General features: G+C 34.8%; 2 long non-coding RNA genes across 2 annotated transcripts; both read right to left on the bottom strand.

The window, feature by feature from the left end:
• Nucleotides 1-9,510: 9,510 nt before the first annotated feature.
• LOC110903538 lies at nucleotides 9,511-12,017 on the bottom strand. The gene is made up of 3 exons (XR_002572040.2): nucleotides 11,877-12,017; nucleotides 11,027-11,111; nucleotides 9,511-9,778 (listed from the first exon to the last, which is right to left on the bottom strand). It is a non-coding gene; the product is annotated as an uncharacterized LOC110903538 (long non-coding RNA).
• Nucleotides 12,018-16,050: 4,033 nt separating this feature from the next.
• Nucleotides 16,051-18,500, bottom strand: LOC110903539. The gene is made up of 3 exons (XR_002572042.2): nucleotides 18,379-18,500; nucleotides 17,529-17,613; nucleotides 16,051-16,280 (listed from the first exon to the last, which is right to left on the bottom strand). It is a non-coding gene; the product is annotated as an uncharacterized LOC110903539 (long non-coding RNA).
• Nucleotides 18,501-18,892: the final 392 nt, after the last annotated feature.

Raw genomic sequence — 18,892 nt, 5'->3', positions numbered from 1 at the left:
GATTAAAGGCTTAAATACTTGCCGTATTGTTCACGCTCTTCGAGACAATCCGGTTGTGTATGAAAGTCTTATACGAGATTTCTGGAAGACTGCAAAGGTGGAAATTGTTGAAGGAAAGGGAGCGATAACTGCTGAGATCGACGGAACGAAGATTATCGTGACAGAGCAGGTTATCAGGGAAGCGTTGCAGTTTAATGATCAAGAAACGGATCCAATCGAGCTTGCTGCTGGAGTAATTGAAGCTATCTTGCCACGTCTAAGCTATGAAGGAAGATTTCCTCCCCTGGTCAAAAAGTTTGTTCATCCATACTGGCGTTTGTTATTGCACATGTTCCTATTGTGCATGACAGAGAACCGAGGGGGAATTGATCAACTAAACACAACGCAGACGGCTGCATTGATTTGCGTGATTACAAATGAGCCGTTCAATTATTCACGATATGTTCTAGAGGCAATGAAAAGGAATGCTATTGGGCTACGAAAGGATAAGTTTTTGATGTATCCTAGATTTGTGCAGATGATTCTGAATGCTCGTTATCCTGAATTGAGGAGATCGGGTAACACGCTGGAGTTAAAGCCCATGGGTCCTTCCTGTTTTGGTACCCTTACAACAAAGAAAGGAACAGAGAAGAAGTTTGAGGGTTTGATTGAGTTAGAGAAGTTCGGTCAGTTTGCAGAGACCGAAAATGTTGTTGAGAATCCAGTCAGGGTACAAGCCGTACCTGCACGTGCCATAGTTGCTGAAGAACATGACATTCAAAGGAGTACTGAAAATGAGCCAGAGCCAGAGCGTATCACTATTAACTCTGACGATGAAGGTGTTGAGATTGCATGTGATTCTGATGATGATGATTTTGAACTTCCTCCTGAAGTCAATGCTGATGCTGTTTCTACTGTTAATCCGGTGATTTCTGCAGAGAACTTGGCTCTGTTGTTAAAGAAAGTGGCTGACACGATGGGTAATCCTCCTACCAATCTGTCAGTGTCTACTGAAGAGCCTGAAGAAAGCCCAAGGGATTCCGATGATATTCCGCTAAAAAGGAAAAGACGGGATCCGAGACCCGGAATGTTTATCGAACAAAGCAAAGATCAATCCGTAACTGTTGCTGATGATGCTGAAGGTTTATATAAGTTTAATTTCGAAACAAATGTTGATGACACCACCACTACTACAGATAGTTTCTTTGAGTCTGATGCTGGAATTCAAGGTGATGATACAGTTATGGCAAATGTTGAAGCTCAAAGTGAAGCTGTGCCTCATGTTGAAGTTCAAACTGAAGCTGTACCTAATGTTGAAGCTCACACTGAAGCTGGGCCTTCTGAAACTGTTAGTGCTGGACCTTCTGGTACTATTCATGAAGAACCGGGCAGTTCAAGTGGTAAACGGCCTATTGAACCACTCAGAATGCCTTTCGACAGTGATTCCAGTGATGATGATGAGTTTATAAGTATGAGAGAAATGAAGAAACGCTTGGTTGTGCTTGAACAAGATTCTATTCATAAAGATGCGAAGATCATACAACTTGAAGACACCATTGTGAAGAAAGATCAACAGATTGAGCAACTGCAGGGAGATGTTGGTCTATTGTTCAATATTGTTTATGATCTGCGAGGCAAGCTTGAAAAGAAATTTGGTCAAGAGTTTTCCGATCCCACTGATGTAGAGAACAGAAAGAAAGCTTTTGAGAAAGATAATGCTGAAAAGGCTGCTGCTATGGAAAAGTACTTTGAAAGGGTTACTGATCCAGAAGCAGAGAAAGCGAAAGCAGAGAGGTTGAAGAAGAAGAGAGAGTTTGTAATTCTGAAGAACAAAAATGCAAATCCTGATGATGAAGATGCACGTGCTACACATCATTTGATGGATGTTGGTGAAACTCTCTACGACAAGAAAGGGAATCGATCTGGTGTTGTTAGCTGGGGTTATGATCATGATCGTAACAGGTGGTGGATTAAGAGAAAAGTTGGACCGGTTGAATGGTACAAGCGTTCAGGGCAATTTCAGTCATTCACTAAGGTAGATTTAACAGATTTGGTCAATAAACCTTATGTGGATGATAAGCTTAATGGACCTGGTCATATGTTCTTCGAGAGATTGAAAAGGGAAGTTGCAAAAGGTTTTCCCTCGATGCGTACAGCAGATACCACTGTTAAACCAGCGAAAGGAATCAGGGATCCATATACAAACAAGCGGATGAAGATAGTGCACTGGCCCGCTACTGACAAAGAAAAGACAATTCCTTTGGTAAGAAAGATTCCGAAAGGGGCGCTGAAGACAATGCACTTTTGGGCGTATAATGAACGTCTTGGTCAAGCTGTGATTGTTTGTGATGGAGATGAAAGCTACTGTTTGGTCGATCAGATTGATTTATTGAATCTTGCAGTTGAAGATATTGAAGTACTGGCAAGCAACCAAATCAGAGCCACTGAAAAGTATGAAGAAATTGCTAAGGGGTGGACGTCTGCAGTAGCCTCTGTTATGCATATTCATAAGCGGGGATTTGGTGGATACAAGGATAATATGAGTGGTGGTCATCAAGGCAGCTGAAGACAGAAGAACCTACATGCATAAACCTAGGGGGAGATTGTTGGAACCTGAAGGTTTATTCATGTAGGTTAACAATGTTTAGGGGTTGATTTTGTAATTAGTTTGTTTATGTTTTGGGTTAAACAATTGTGGGTTGGGCTAGAATGATAGTGACATGGGCCTAGGTTTCGGTTTGCATGTTTAGTATTTAAACACCCTTAATCTATTGATTAAGGGTTGTTGTTCACGTGTAGCAGGCAGGCAACATAAGCAGTCGCAACCGGGGTCCCATCCGATCTTGTATCAGTCATCGTTTAAGTTGAATGCAAGTTTCGGTTTGTTTGATTCATCTTTATTAATTGTTATTTGATCTTTATATAGTTTCTTGAATCGCCTTGTGATTGGTTTCCGCACTCTCACAAGGTTAGATTGATATCATTGTGATCCTCACGGGTTTTACAATAAATCGAACCCCTACGCGAGCATTGGTAGGAGTTACACCATACGAAAAATTTTAAGGTGAGAAACCGGACCTGGAAGATTTAAGAGTATTCGGCTGTGTGGCCTACGAAAGAATAGTTGCAAAGCACTTGAGGAAACTCGATGACAGGTCCAAACCATTGGTTTATCTCGGCAAAGAACCCGGTTCAGGTGGATTTCGTCTCTTCAATCCGCGTGAAAATAAAATTATTATTAGTGCCTATGCTGATTGTGATGAGAAAAGAGGTTGGAACTGAAAAAATGTGCCCGGATATCAAACCCAAGCTGAAAGCGAACCAGGCTCCTTTACGGTCATATGGGGAGATACTCAAGATGCTGAAGTTGAACAGCCAAACTACAATGAAGTGAACCCAGCAGCCGCTGGACAACATCAGCCCGTAAACGGCCAAGAAACAACGCCGCAAGTCAGCAGTCAGGTCCAAAACGAATCAATCGGGGGCCCAGCTCGTGCAAACAGTTCACAAAGAGAAGAAACAGTCTCTGACAGCGATGCTACGCCTGTCCCGGTACGTCGCTCAACCCGTCTGTCTTTGTTACCAAGAAAATTGAATGATTACGAGCTGAATGTTAATGAACTGTTGTTAACATTTGACGAGGAACCGAGGAACTTTAATGAAGCTAAAAATAAACCGAAATAGGTTAAAGCAATGAAAGTTGAGATAGACTCTATTGAAAAGAATAACACATGGAGACTTGTTCCTCTGCCAAAAGGTGTTAAGCCCATCAGGTTAAGGTGGTTATTCAAAATCAAGAGAAATGCGGATGGCACGATCAATAAGTACAAAGCGCGCTTAGTTGCTAAAGGCTATGTACAACAACCTGGTATTGACTTTGATGAAGTGTTTGCGCCGGTAGCTCGACTCGAGACAACACGACTTTTGATTGCTCTCGCAGCCGGGAAAGGATGGAAGATTCATCATCTAGATGTCAAAACGGCCTTCTTGCTTGGTGAGTTAAAGGAAGAAGTGTACGTGACTCAACCTGAGGGTTTTGAAAAACCGGGAGAGGGAGAAAAAGTCTACAAGTTAGCAAAAGCATTATACGGGCTAAGGCAAGCTCCGAGGGCATGGAACCTAAAGCTTGATAGTATTCTAAAGAATATTGGTTTTCAAAGATGCTTGCATGAAAAGGTTGTTTATAAAAAGGTGTCTAATGGTGAATTTATTATTGTGGCAGTTTATGTCGATGACTTATTCGTGACAGGCACAAGTTTAGAGTTCATAAATCAGTTTAAGGCAAAGATGGCATCTCAGTTTGAAATGTCAGATTTATGTGAGCTAACTTATTACTTGGGTATCGAAGTCTCTCAAGAACATGATTGTGTGAAAATCAAGCAAGAGAGTTATGATATGAAAATCCTAAAAGAAGCTGGTCTGGAAGATTGCAATGAGACTTTAATTCCAATGGAATCGGGACTCAAATTGTCGAAAGGCGAAGAGGAGCCAGAAGTTGAAGCTACTCATTATCGAAAATTAGTGGGTTGCTTGCGCTATCTTCTGCATACACGCCTAGACTTGTCATACTCAGTTGGGGTAGTTAGTCGCACATGCAAAGTCCGAGAAAATCACATGCACTTGCCATTAAGCAAATCCTACGTTATCTCCGGGGAACAACCTCATTTGGAATAAAGTATGAGCGGTGTAATGACATGAAATTAGTAGGATATAGCGATAGTGGTCACAACTTTGACAGAGATGATGGTCGAAGCACTACGGGTCATGTTTTCTACCTTGGTACATCGCCTATCACATGGTGCTCACAAAAGCAAGCTACCGTAGCATTATCTTCGTGTGAAGCTGAATTCATGGCAGCTACTGCAGCTGCATGTCAAGCAATTTGGCTAAGGGAGTTATTGGCAGAGTTGACAGGGTCGGAGAAACAAAAGGTGCTGATCGGAGTTGATAATAAATCAGCAATCGAATTGTCAAAGAACCCAGTTTTTCACGGTAGGAGTAAGCATATACATACTCGATATCATTTTATTCGAGAATGTGTAGAAAATGAGCAAGTGGTGGTTGAACACGTATCCGGAGATAAACAGAAAGCGGATCCATTAACAAAAGCCTTAGCGCGTATAAAGTTCATGGAGATGAGGCCGTTACTTGGAGTGCAAGAGTTACACTCCACGACTCAGAAATTCAGAGGGTGATTGTTGGCGAATGTCTGAGTCCGATTGTGGCTTTGGCGTTGATCGGGCTCGGGTATTAACTTGGAGTGGAGTCCAAGTTTAATTTAAATATGAGATAATTATCTATTCCTAAAATAAGGAGTTATTTTAGATAATTATGTGGTTTAAATTAATGCAGAATCCTGGTTATATTCTAACATGTTTTGGTTAGTCTATAAATACCGTGTATAGGGTAAGGATTATGTAATTGAAGTTTTTGAGTTAGATTTCTTCAATAAAATTGCGTGTTTGGCAATCTGTTTTTCTTTTCCTCTGATTACCTTCACCGAGTATTATAAAAAACCCGGTTTGTGCACCTCCAACTGTAGGGGCACTCTAAGATGAGCCAAAGTATTTAAATGGGCCAACTAGTGGAAGGGTGTCTTATTTTTATTCAAATTGAACCTGAAATATCTAAATTAATTATGATAATGTTTTTAAACTATCTCGAATGAACCGATCAATGAGCAAGAGTCACCTTTTCTGCAACCAACCTGTTTCTTCGGTAAATATATCAGGTTCGTTGGCCAACAATTCGATCCCGAATCACAACCCGAAGAATTTGTGGCGGTGTACCCAATGAACCTAGTTCCCAACCCTGGAGGAGCCCCATTTACTGATCGGGGGTTACCCGATGAACTTCAGGTGAAACCTTCTGATCAGTTCAATAAGATATGTCATTCACATAGTCCAATAATTAACACCAAGTATACACTTTTGTATGTCTCATTCACCATGACAATTATAGTTGCGAATCATAGTTCACAAAATAATTAAATGAAAAGAATCAAATGCTCATGGTCAAATCTTGTGGAATTTAAAGCTATCAAGACCAATAATCCAAACACAATGCCATTTTAGTGGACGTTAAGTTCTCAAGGCTTCTCTCTTCACACTTGATAATAATTTGATACGCAACAAGATAACCATCGTGCATATGAGATTGTTTTGCACATATTTGGTACATGCTACTTTTAGTAGACATGGTAAATTACTCAAAATTGTGATATTGAGATATACGACACACCGATCACATATATGTATTTATGGTGTATACTTTCTTAAGAAACCTCAATGTACTCACATTGCCCTAAATTTGCTTTCGAATCACAAGTTTTTCAAGATAGGATGAACTCCTATAATTAGACTATGTGTAACTAATCTAATCTAATCTATAATAAAAAACTACAATTAATGGCATGTGTCATTTTCTCCTTCAATCTTAAATTTTTTAATTATGTTTTATTGTTTATCATTAATCTTTAATCATTAATTCTTATCTTTACTTAAATAAATAATTTCATCTATATCTCCTATTTATCCCTACTTAATTTTTCTAATTTAAAATAAATATTATAATATATATTAATATCATATATCTATCTATACTATATAATAAAAGAAATCACTTTCGGGACACTTGTCATCATATTAGGCGATCCCTTATAGATAATTATTATTTTAATTTAATCTCTTCTAATTAATTATAGATAACACTGCTAATAAATATTATTTAATTTAATATCTTATATTATAGATAACCCTCCTACTAAATATTATTAGTTTAATATCTTAAGGATAATTATTATTTAGTTTAATCTCCTTCTCATTTATAATAGAGTAAATTACGATTTTGACCCCTATGGTTATATCACTTTTACCCTTTTAGCCTAAAAAGAAAATTTTTAACATCTGAGCACCCAACGTTTTTTTTCTAACCCTTTTAGCCCCTAACACTAACCTCATCCATTTACTTTTAGGGGCCAAAAGGGTTAGAAAAAAACGTTGGGGGCTCAGATGTTAAAAGATTCTTTTTTGAGTCAAAATGGTAAAAGTGATATAACCTCAGGGGCCAAAATCGTAATTTACTCTTTATAATACTATTTATTTGAATTAATTATATTTGAACGTTTTGTTTAGTTTGGTATCAAATAGATTTTACGAAACTTAAAATAAAATTAACTAATATTATTTATCATTTATACATTTACGTAGTTTTAAATAAAGAGTCAAATTTATTGAGACTTCGTCAATAAATTTTGCAACAACAGAATAATCTATTTTTATCACGAAAACCAAACTTCATATTAATATATTAACTATTTTTATTTTCACTATACAAAATTACATTTACTCGACCCATGCAATACATGAGGTTTTTTAAGATATCACTTTTTATTATTTGATATATAAAATTAGATTTATTAAATTCGTACAATACATGGGGTTTTTTAAGGAGGTATATTTTTTTTTATTATTTAGTACAGAAAATTATATTTATTCAAACCGTGTAATGCACATATTTTTAAAGATGTAATTTTTTTTTTTATTATTTGGAATATAAAATTACATTTATTCAACCCGTGTAATAAATGGGGTTTTTTATAGATGTATTATTTTATTATTTGGTAGACAATATTACATTTATTCAACCCGTGTAATACACGTGGTTTTAAAGAAATGATGTTTTTAAAGATATATTGTTTTATTATTAGTATATAAAATTTATTTATTCAATCTTGTGTAATACACGGGGTTATAACCTAGTTATATTATATAATATACACGTTACATACTATATAGTAACAATCCCAGTTTACTTTATTTTAACTAACATAATAATTATTTACATAAATTGATTTGATAACAATAAACAATGTTTATTTTTTTCTAAATGAATTTAGTGAATTTCTACAAATTACTAAACACTTGGAAATAAATATGATAATATTTTAATATCTATACTACACAATACTATACTATATCATACCATACCGTAGTTTAGTTTAGTTTACATTATTTTAATTAGAGTAAATTGCCAAAATTGTTTCTGAGGTTTGGGCATGTTTGTCATTTTCATTAAAAAAAACTTTTTTGTACCATATAGTCCTTCACTTTTGGGATTTTTTTGTCATTTTCATCCAAAAGTCTGACTTTTTTTTTATCAAAATCGTCATTGAGATTTGGGATTTTTTTTGCCATTGATAACAAAAATCAATGTTTATTTTTTTTTTTCAAAATTAATTTAGTGAATTTTCCCTCTATAATTTCACAAAAAAAAAAAAAACTTTTGTGAGTTGAAACTGCTATTTAATTTTGTATAAGTTATAATAGCAATGTGTACAACTAACTAATGTACAATTCATTTTTCTTTTTTGTTTATTGGTCCATCGAATCATTAGTTCATATATTCCTGTTTTTACCAATTTTTGGTTTGTAACTAAGAGGTGTAATTCAACATTTTACATTTTCTGACCTATACCTTTTTGTCTTTTTTAATTTTGTCACTAACTTTTTTTTATCCAGTACTTTTTTATTTTCAACTTTGTTCACTTTTCATCTTTTACAAATTCGTCGTTTTACTTTTAGGTCGAAATTTTACAGGTTAACACCCCCGACGCGCGTGAGTGGTATAAAGTTTTTACCTTATTTTGTTTTGCAGTTTAATGGCTCTATCACAATGCACGGGGTGCTATATCAACTTTGTTTTTCTTTTCTATTTTTTATGTTTCAGTTTAATTTTTGCAAGTTAATACGTTGGAGCGCGCGTGTATGGTTCAACGTTTTTACGTCTGCTATTTGTTCGGTTTAACAATCCCGCCGCAAAGCGCGGGTCGTAAATACTAGTTGGGCAATAAACCACTGCCACAACACACCATGGGATGCCATACACCGTGCTGTTGGATATTTTAGTGTAATCGAGATTGACTTGGTAAACAATTTGAATTATAATACACATCAAGCAAGTTAGGAGGTGCGGTAGTGTACGCTTGTTTGAGTGGTTATAGTTCGGAGTGTTCGGGCGGAGCCCCTAATCAATGGGGGTTCCAAATGGGCAACGCTCCCTTGGCGAGGGTTCAAGGGCAGCGTCCCTGAGAGCAGGGTCCAAGGGGCTGAGCCCCTGGGAAAAAAATTATTTTAATTAAATTGCTTTATTAAAATTGTGTTAGAAAATTAATTTTATGGAAATTACCACTTACTTTCGAGATTAAAAATGGCTTTAAAAAGAAGCAATCTATATATAATAAAAAATAAAGTGAATGAATAGTGATTTATAATTTATTTTTTAAATTAAATTTAGAATGGAATACATCATTAAGAGATCAGTATATAGTATCGGGTATAGGTACCGGTCTCAAATTTACCAAATCGGTGTGTGGTATAGGTACCGGTCTCAAATTTATCAAATAGGTGGATTTTCGGTACCGGTTCTGCACAGTTATTCACCGGTTTTTACCCTCAAATACCGGTGTCGTACCAGTACCAACCGGTACCGAACCGTAGCATACTAGGTAGTATTATGAACAATTCCCTGTAAGACTAACTTGTAATAACTTAAAAATACAACACAGCGGAAAATATGAACCCAAAATTTCGTTCTTTAATAGACATAGTACTTACAGGAAAGTTCGAATACCAAATGTCATACAGTCATTAAAAAGTATTTACCACGTTCCATTATATTAATACTTCGGACCTACATTTGTTAAACTATGTGACCGATCCTTCTCGTACAATCCTTGCTCTTGACTCGATCTTCGTCCGCTCATCTTCGTTAGTAGAAGAAGAAGAAATCCGTATGGTACCTGTGAACATCACATACAACTTAATCATTAGTCATTGACAACCTCATACAACACTATTTTTACACAATTAACTTTCGTATAATATTCGACAATATAGCTTCGATTCATTCGACTATTCTCTCTAAGTCTCTTGTTCCGAGTTCGGCTTCAACTTCATAAGAATCCGACATTCTCATTCCTGCATTACATCCCAAACTCAAGGGCATTGTTAGTAACGTTATTTCTCAAATGCATCCAAATCATGCATTCGCACATACTTGCACACATACATACTTACAATCATACACATCTACATACCTAATATACATTCAATCATACCTACAATCATGTATTCATACCTACGTGTTCCGTACGCATTCTTATATATCATTTACATGTAATACATGTCCAACTTCATTACATACATCTATCATACTCTTATATAAATTACATGAGGCTTAGACTTGGGTTTACAACTTATAATCGTCAAGGGAACACTCGAAATCATGTTTGGGAGGCCCACCGTAGTCCACGGATAATATACCGAAGCCTACGATGCATAAATCACATGAATAATATTTTTGACAGAACCTTCACCCGGCCGTGTCAGCTCACCACCCGGCCGTGTCAGCTCTGCACTTTTCCCTAGCCATTAATTCTTACCGAAACGGACATAACTCTCTCATTTTTCATCCGTTTTGCGTCACGTTTCTTGCTACATGATTGTAAATTAACATTCTATCATGTGAACTTGAAATCCAACACACGGATTAAGGAAATTCTTAACTTATATGCTTTCGACTTAATATTCATTTACTAGTTATTTGACCCGTTCATGTTGTTACCAAACAACTCACTTGTTTATACTCAAAACTCACATGAACATTATAACTATAAAAGGGTTTACACTATCCGGAGTTCCATACATGGGGTTTATGAACCCGATTCCCGGTATGCATTAATTTCATTCATTTCAATCAATTATACGTAATTGAACTTCATTAGTAAAACTTCCTTATTTTGACCCGTTGGTCTACATAGCGAAAACCTTTGCTTCTAAATAACCAAATCTTAATAGGCTTCGATTATCATGCTTAAGTAACTAGCACATAACTTTGCTTAAATAAACTAAGAAGTGATTCGGAAATCACTTACTTAATACCACTTACTTGATATCATCATCAATAACGCATTTCAACATAACTTCTAACAATTATCATACAATTAATCTCTTTTACTACTAGAGAGGGAGTCTAGGAGTTTACTTACCTCATGCGTCCGAATTTGCACATAGCTTCCATGTTTACCTTCAACCCGTGGCACTTCCTCGTTTGTGCTCTTGTTGACATGACTCCTATCCTCACATGTCACCACATTCGTAACACGGTTAGCTTACATACATTCATTCGTTCGGCTATCAAGTCATACAATATTTGACTTTCATTAGTTTATTAGTGCACATATAGGATATGTATCATCATACTTCATTACTAGCGTACATGACACGTAAATTAGCTAGTACATAACACATAAGTTCTTGCATACAAAATTTACCTTCTAACCTTAATCCTATATATAATCCAATCTCATTTTAGATTGCGCCGTTTATTTACATAACAATTACATTCACGCATCATTCCTACTTCATACCATGTTTCACAATTTATGTATATTATGTTATCCTTATGCATCACATCACTTCCCAATCTATTCAAAACTACATGGCTTATCATTGAGGCATTTTGTCAAACACTTGATGGGCGTACAACATTTTAAGCATCATGTACATGAGTTTTATGCATAACCCATTAGTAAACGACAAAAACTCAATCATTCAACCAATTTCACATGATTCATACATCCTACAACATGATTAGCTAACGATACATTAGTACATAATCATTCATTCATCAAAATTACTTAACTTATACAACTACAAGATTACCATGCTACTTGAACAAGTGGGTTTCTCCTCAAATCTTCAATACATTCAAATTCAAGCATAAGACACCTTCTTTATGGTGAATCTAACATATATACATGTTCAATTTCATAAGATTTCACGGATTGACTAAAACCCACTTCATCAACTATCATTAAAACACATAATTTAACTTACTTGATGTTAGGAACACTTAGGGGATCATAGTGCTTAGTTCATGCATTCGTTTAGCCCTCAAATTCCTTTCCAATTTGACTGATTTTGTGTTGTTAGGGTTTGGTTCTCCCCCTTTCTCTCCTGCTCTTCACGTCGCGCGCACACACACACATACACACATATGTGTGTGTTGTGTCTAATTTTTGTTTTTATAAAATCAAGTTCTCCTTTTTACAACTATGGTCCCTTAAGTTTATGACACCATCATAATTGGCTTTAAATTTCATTGCTTTACCTAATTTGCTAGACATCCAACTAGGTTTAGTAACCTAGTTATTATATCTCATTTTGTTAAACATGATAACAAACTAGCAAATTTAATAATTCGGTTTTTGGGGTGTTACAAGTCTACCCTCCTTAATGGGTTTTTGGGGTGTTACAAGTCTACCCTCCTTAATGAAGGTTTCGTCCCCGAAACCTTTCTCTTTCCTATACATATATATATGTTGCTTTCTTGTATTATGAATTTACATCGAGATAGTTGGTAAACGGGCAACAAGCTGCGCCGCTACCCCTTTCTGGACGACTTACATAAGTATGTTGTGAGGAATTGACATTTGTGACACATCCCATAATCCATAATTTGAAACTAACATCCTTTCTAGGTTCCTTCATGTCCCTATGTGAAGTGAGCGTATGATAGTACGCATTACCGTAAACATCCAAGTATCAACATTCTAACATAACTATCATTTTTATATCTCATTATCCGTACTTGTCATGAGGATCAATCATTAATCTACATTTTGTAATCAAATTAGTAACACATAACTCTCATTCTTTTTCTAACGCATAAAAATACATTCGATTAGTGCATCCTTATTCTTCCTTTGGAAACACGACGTTTCCGATGATCATGTTGTATCTTTTAGATCATGATGGACATTTAGTAACATAATGTGTATTTAGTAACATAATGAACATTCTATTAACATAATGAACATTTCTGTAACATGATGAACATTCTAGTAACATAATGAACATTCAGTAAAATAATGAACATTCTATTAACATAATGAACATTTCTGTAACATGATGAACATTCTAGTAACATAATGAACATTCAGTAACATGATGAACATTCTACTAACATAATGAACATTCAGTAACATAATGAACATTCTATTAACATAATGAACATTCCTGTAACATGATGAACATTCTAGTAACATAATGAACATTCTATTAACATAATGAACATTTCTGTAACAAGATGAACATTCTAGTAACATAATGAACATTCAGTAACATAATGAACATTCTATTAACATAATGAACATTCTATTAACATAATGAACATTTCTGTAACATGATGAACATTCTAGTAACATAATGAACATTCAGTAACATAATGAACATTCTATTAACATAATGAACATTCCTGTAACATGATGAACATTCTAGTAACATAATGAACATTCAGTAACATAATGAACACTCTATTAACATAATGAACATTCTATTAACATAATGAACATTCCTGTAACATGATGAACATTCTAGTAACATAATGAACATTCAGTAACATAATGAACATTCTATTAACATAATGAACATTCTATTAACATAATGAACATTTATGTAACATGATGAACATTCTAGTAACATAATGAACATTCAGTAAAATAATGAACATTCTATTAACATAATGAACATTCTATTAACATAATGAACATTCCTGTAACATGATGAACATTCTAGTAAGATAATGAACATTCAGTAACATAATGAACATTCTATTAACATAATGAACATTCTATTAACATAATGAACATTTCTGTAACATGATGACATTCTAGTAACATAATGAACATTTAATAACATAATGAACATTCTATTAACGTAATGAACATTCCTGTAACATGATGAACATTCTAGTAACATAATGAACATTCAGTAACATAATGAACATTCTATTAACATAATGAACATTCCTGTAACATGATGAATATTCTAGTAACATAATGAATATTCAGTAACATAATGAACATTCTATTAACGTAATGAACATTCCTGTAACATGATGAACATTCTAGTAACATAATGAACATTCAGTAACATAATGGACATTCTATTAATCATAATGAACATTTCTGTAACATGATGAACATTCTAGTAACATAATGGACATTCAGTAACATAATGAACATTCTATTAACATAATGAACATTCTATTAACATAATGAACATTTCTGTAACATGATGACATTCTAGTAACATAATGAACATTAAGTAACATAATGAACATGGCCAACAAGCCTAGCATCAAAGTTAGCATTGTCCATTGGTACTTATCATTATTACATTCTTTCCAATTTATTCTGTTTAGTGTTTTAAACACCCACAATTCTTTTGTTTTGTTAACTATTTCACCGACCCATTACAGTTGACTTTCCAAGGTCAAACTGACGTTTCTTAATTATCATGGATGTAATGAAGTACACGATTGTATTTCTTTCCATTCATGCTTACATACAAGTACTTTAATACATCCTTTCCGTTCTTCTTGCAAAACTTACCCTTCCCGTCCATACTTAAGTTATTGTTCGGGTCGTAGCCCGTCATTCATTTTGACCCACAAGAGTCATTTAGTAATATACCTTTCATGTAACTTGCTCACAGCTTATTTCTTTCAACTAAGGTTTCTTACTACGACAATAGCTTACTTCGGTTTTACCTACATAGTAAATTAGATACTTCATGCTAATTTTACTATTACTTGCTTGATAACTATCAGTTGCTTTGTTTAACTGTTCAGAATCCAATTGTAAAATACATTCTGACCATATGTCTACCAACTACCCATTTCTGGCGTATCTTTCTCTAATCGAGCTAAAAGCCCCTTCTTAAAAGAAAACATAACCTTTGTACATACCTTGCACGAATCAAAACCTTTTGACTCGCTATCCATAACTTACAATGGTTATTTCTTTCCAATTGTGACAATACATGCCCATTCATTACACTTATCTATAAGCATAAAACTTGTCAAAATAAACATTAAGTAAATGGTTTAAATGGCGATTACCATTTGACCAGCACGACTCATTCGTCCCTTTAACCATTTTTGCATACAATCATATTTGTATAGGAATATATATATATATATATATATATATATATATATATGTTTAAGACATAACTTAGATAATATCCGTTTTTTTAAAGAATATGTACTTGCTTAGTCTATAATCACTTATACATTCGGACGTTTATTTATTTATCAAATTTTTAATTTTAATCGTTCCTTTCTATGTTTCGAATCCGTCTCGCGGATTCTATCATATCATTCATACTTTCATTCCTTTCATGTTTCGAATCCGTCTCGCGGATTCTATCATATCATTTATACTTTCATTCCTTTCATGTTTCGAATCCGTCTCGCGGATTCTAACATATCATTCATACTTTCAAAGCCATGAATGTCTTACCTTTCTCTTCACCCTCACGTCTACCTACTACCTAATTCTAACAGACACACCTGCAACAATTATCACGGTCTCACGAACATCATATGTTTCTTGTGTACTGGCCAGGTACACAATCCACATACTAGTTTCGTGTCTTCGTGTAACCGTCACCTTATGCCCGAAGAATTAGGTTTCGGCACGTGTAACATTTTCATAACTTCGTTTCCATCTTATTACTATATTTCATTAAAATTTTTCCTTCATTTGATAAATTTTACCATTACATGCACCCATATGCTAAATTTACGTACCTGGGTCAATATGTCTTATTACATGCCATTGGTGCGGTCCTAGACCACCTTCACAGGTCATCCCTTCCAAGCAATTGCGCTTACCCATCACATAACATACTATTAGTTTCCTTCAAATACATAATTTAATACATACTTACATTCGCTTTTAACTTTAGGCCTTGATCGAGTCTTGTATTGTACGGGTTCCTTGTCACAAGAGAACACAGGTTTGAGTTCAAGTATTCACCTCCTTCTACTTGATTTCCCTCAAACCAGGGCTCTGATACCAACTTGAAACGCCCAAGGTTTCACCTTCCTAAATGTGATATTATCATACTATAATTTAACAAAAAATCGGGCATGACCCATTCGTATTATGAACAATTCCCTGTAAGACTAACTTGTAATAACTTAAAAATACAACACAGCGGAAAATATGAACCCAAAATTTCGTTCTTTAATAGACATAGTACTTACAGGAAAGTTCGAATACCAAATGTCATACACTCATTAAAAAGTATTTACCACGTTCCATTATATTAATACTTCGGACCTACATTTGTTAAACTATGTGACCGATTCTTCCCATACAATCCTTGCTCTTGACTCGATCTTCGTCCGCTCATCTTCGTTAGTAGAAGAAGAAGAAATCCGTATGGTACCTGTGAACATCACATACAACGTAATCATTAGTCATTGACAACCTCATACAACACTATTCTTACACAATTAACTTTCGTATAATATTCGACAATATAGCTTCGATTCATTCGACTATTCTCTCTAAGTCTCTTGTTCCGAGTTCGGCTTCAACTTCATAAGAATCCGACATTCTCATTCCTGCATTACATCCCAAACTCAAGGGCATTGTTAGTAGCGTTATTTCTCAAATGCATCCAAATCATGCATTCGCACATACTTGCACACATACATACTTACAATCATACACATCTACATACCTAATATACATTCAATCATACCTACAATCATGTATTCATACCTACGTGTTCCGTACGCATTCTTGTATATCATTTACATGTAATACATGTCCAACTTCATTACATACATCTATCATACTCTTATATAAATTACATGAGGCTTAGACTTGGGTTTACAACTTATAATCGTCAAGGGAACACTCGAAATCATGTTTGGGAGGCCCACCGTAGTCCATGGATAATATACCGAAGCCTACGATGCATAAATCACATAAATAATATTTTTGACAGAACCTTCACCCGGCCGTGTCAGCTCACCACCCGGCCGTGTTAGCTCTGCACTTTTCCCTAGCCATTAATTCTTACCGAAACGGACATAACTCTCTCATTTTTCATCCGTTTTGCGTCACATTTCTTCCTACATGATTGTAAATTAACATTCTATCATGTGAACTTGAAATCCAACACACGGATTAAGGAAATTCTTAACTTATATGCTTTCGACTTAATATTCATTTACTAGTTATTTGACCCGTTCATGTTGTTACCAAACAACTCACTTGTTTATACTCAAAACTCACATGAACATTATAACAATAAAAGGGTTTACACTATCCGGAGTTCCATACATGGGGTTTATGAACCCGATTCCCGGTATGCATTAATTTCATTCATTTCAATCAATTATACGTAATTGAACTTCATTAGTAAAACTTCCTTATTTTGACCCGTTGGTCTACATAGCGAAAACCTTTGCTTCTAAATAACCAAATCTTAATAGGCTTCGATTATCATGCTTAAGTAACTAGCACATAACTTTGCTTAAATAAACTAAGAAGTGATTCGGAAATCACTTACTTAATACTACATACTTGATATCATCATCAATAACGCATTTCAACATAACTTCTAACAATTATCATACAATTAATCTCTTTTACTACTAGAGAGGGAGTCCAGGAGTTTACTTACCTCGTGCGTCCGAATTTGCACATAGCTTCCATGTTTACCTTCGACCCGTGGCACTTCCTCGTTTGTGCTCTTGTTGACATGACTCCTATCCGTACATGTCATCACATTCGTAACACGGTTAGCTTACATACATTCATTCGTTCGGCTATCAAGTCATACAATATTTGACTTTCATTAGTTTATTAGTGCACATATAGGATATGTATCATCATACTTCATTACTAGCGTACATGACACGTAAATTAGCTAGTACATAACACATAAGTTCTTGCATACAAAATTTACCTTCTAACCTTAATCCTATATATAATCCAATCTCATTTTAGATTGCGCCGTTTATTTACATAACAATTACATTCACACATCATTCCTACTTCATACCATGTTTCACAATTTATGTATATTATGTTATCCTTATGCATCACATCACTTCCCAATCTATTCAAAACTACATGGCTTATCAGTGAGGCATTTTGTCAAACACTTGATGGGCGTACAACATTTTAAGCATCATGTACATGAGTTTTATGCATAACCCATTAGTAAACTACAAAAACTCAATCATTCAACCAATTTCACATGATTCATACATCCTACAACATGATTAGCTAACGATACATTAGTACATAATCATTCATTCATCAAAATTACTTAACTTATACAACTACAAGATTACCATGCTACTTGAACAAGTGGGTTTCTCCTCAAATCTTCAATACATTCAAATTCAAGCATAAGACACCTTCTATATGGTGAATCTAACATATATACATGTTCAATTTCATAAGATTTCACGGATTGACTAAAACCCACTTCATCAACTATCATTAAAACACATAATTTAACTTACTTGATGTTAGGAACACTTAGGGGATCATAGTGCTTAGTTCATGCATTCGTTTAGCCCTCAAATTCCTTTCCAATTTGACTGATTTTGTGTTGTTAGGGTTTTGTTCTCCCCCTTTCTCTCCTGCTCTTCACATCGCACACACACACACACACACACACACACACACACACACACACATATGTATGTGTTGTGTCTAATTTTTGTTTTTATAAAATCAAGTTCTCCTTTTTACAACTATGGTCTCTTAAGTTTATGACACCATCATAATTGGCTTTAAATTTCATTGCTTTACCTAATTTGCTAGACATCCAACTAGGTTTACTAACCTAGTTATTATATTTCATTTTGTTAAACATGATAACAAACTAGCAAATTTAATAATTCGGTTTTTGGTATGGCGTTTTTTGAGCAATATGGCTAAAAAAAAATGGTTTGGTATGGCGTTTTTTGAGCAATATGGCTAAAAAAAAATGGTTTTTTTAGCTGTTGTAAATTATAGCTCAGAGCAATAGCT

The sequence above is a fragment of the Helianthus annuus genome, chromosome 7 (genome assembly GCF_002127325.2).
Source record: "Helianthus annuus cultivar XRQ/B chromosome 7, HanXRQr2.0-SUNRISE, whole genome shotgun sequence".
Lineage (NCBI taxonomy): Eukaryota > Viridiplantae > Streptophyta > Magnoliopsida > Asterales > Asteraceae > Helianthus > Helianthus annuus.
The sequence above is the reverse complement of the archived record's forward strand: the minus strand, read 5'-3'. Positions and strand labels throughout refer to the sequence as shown.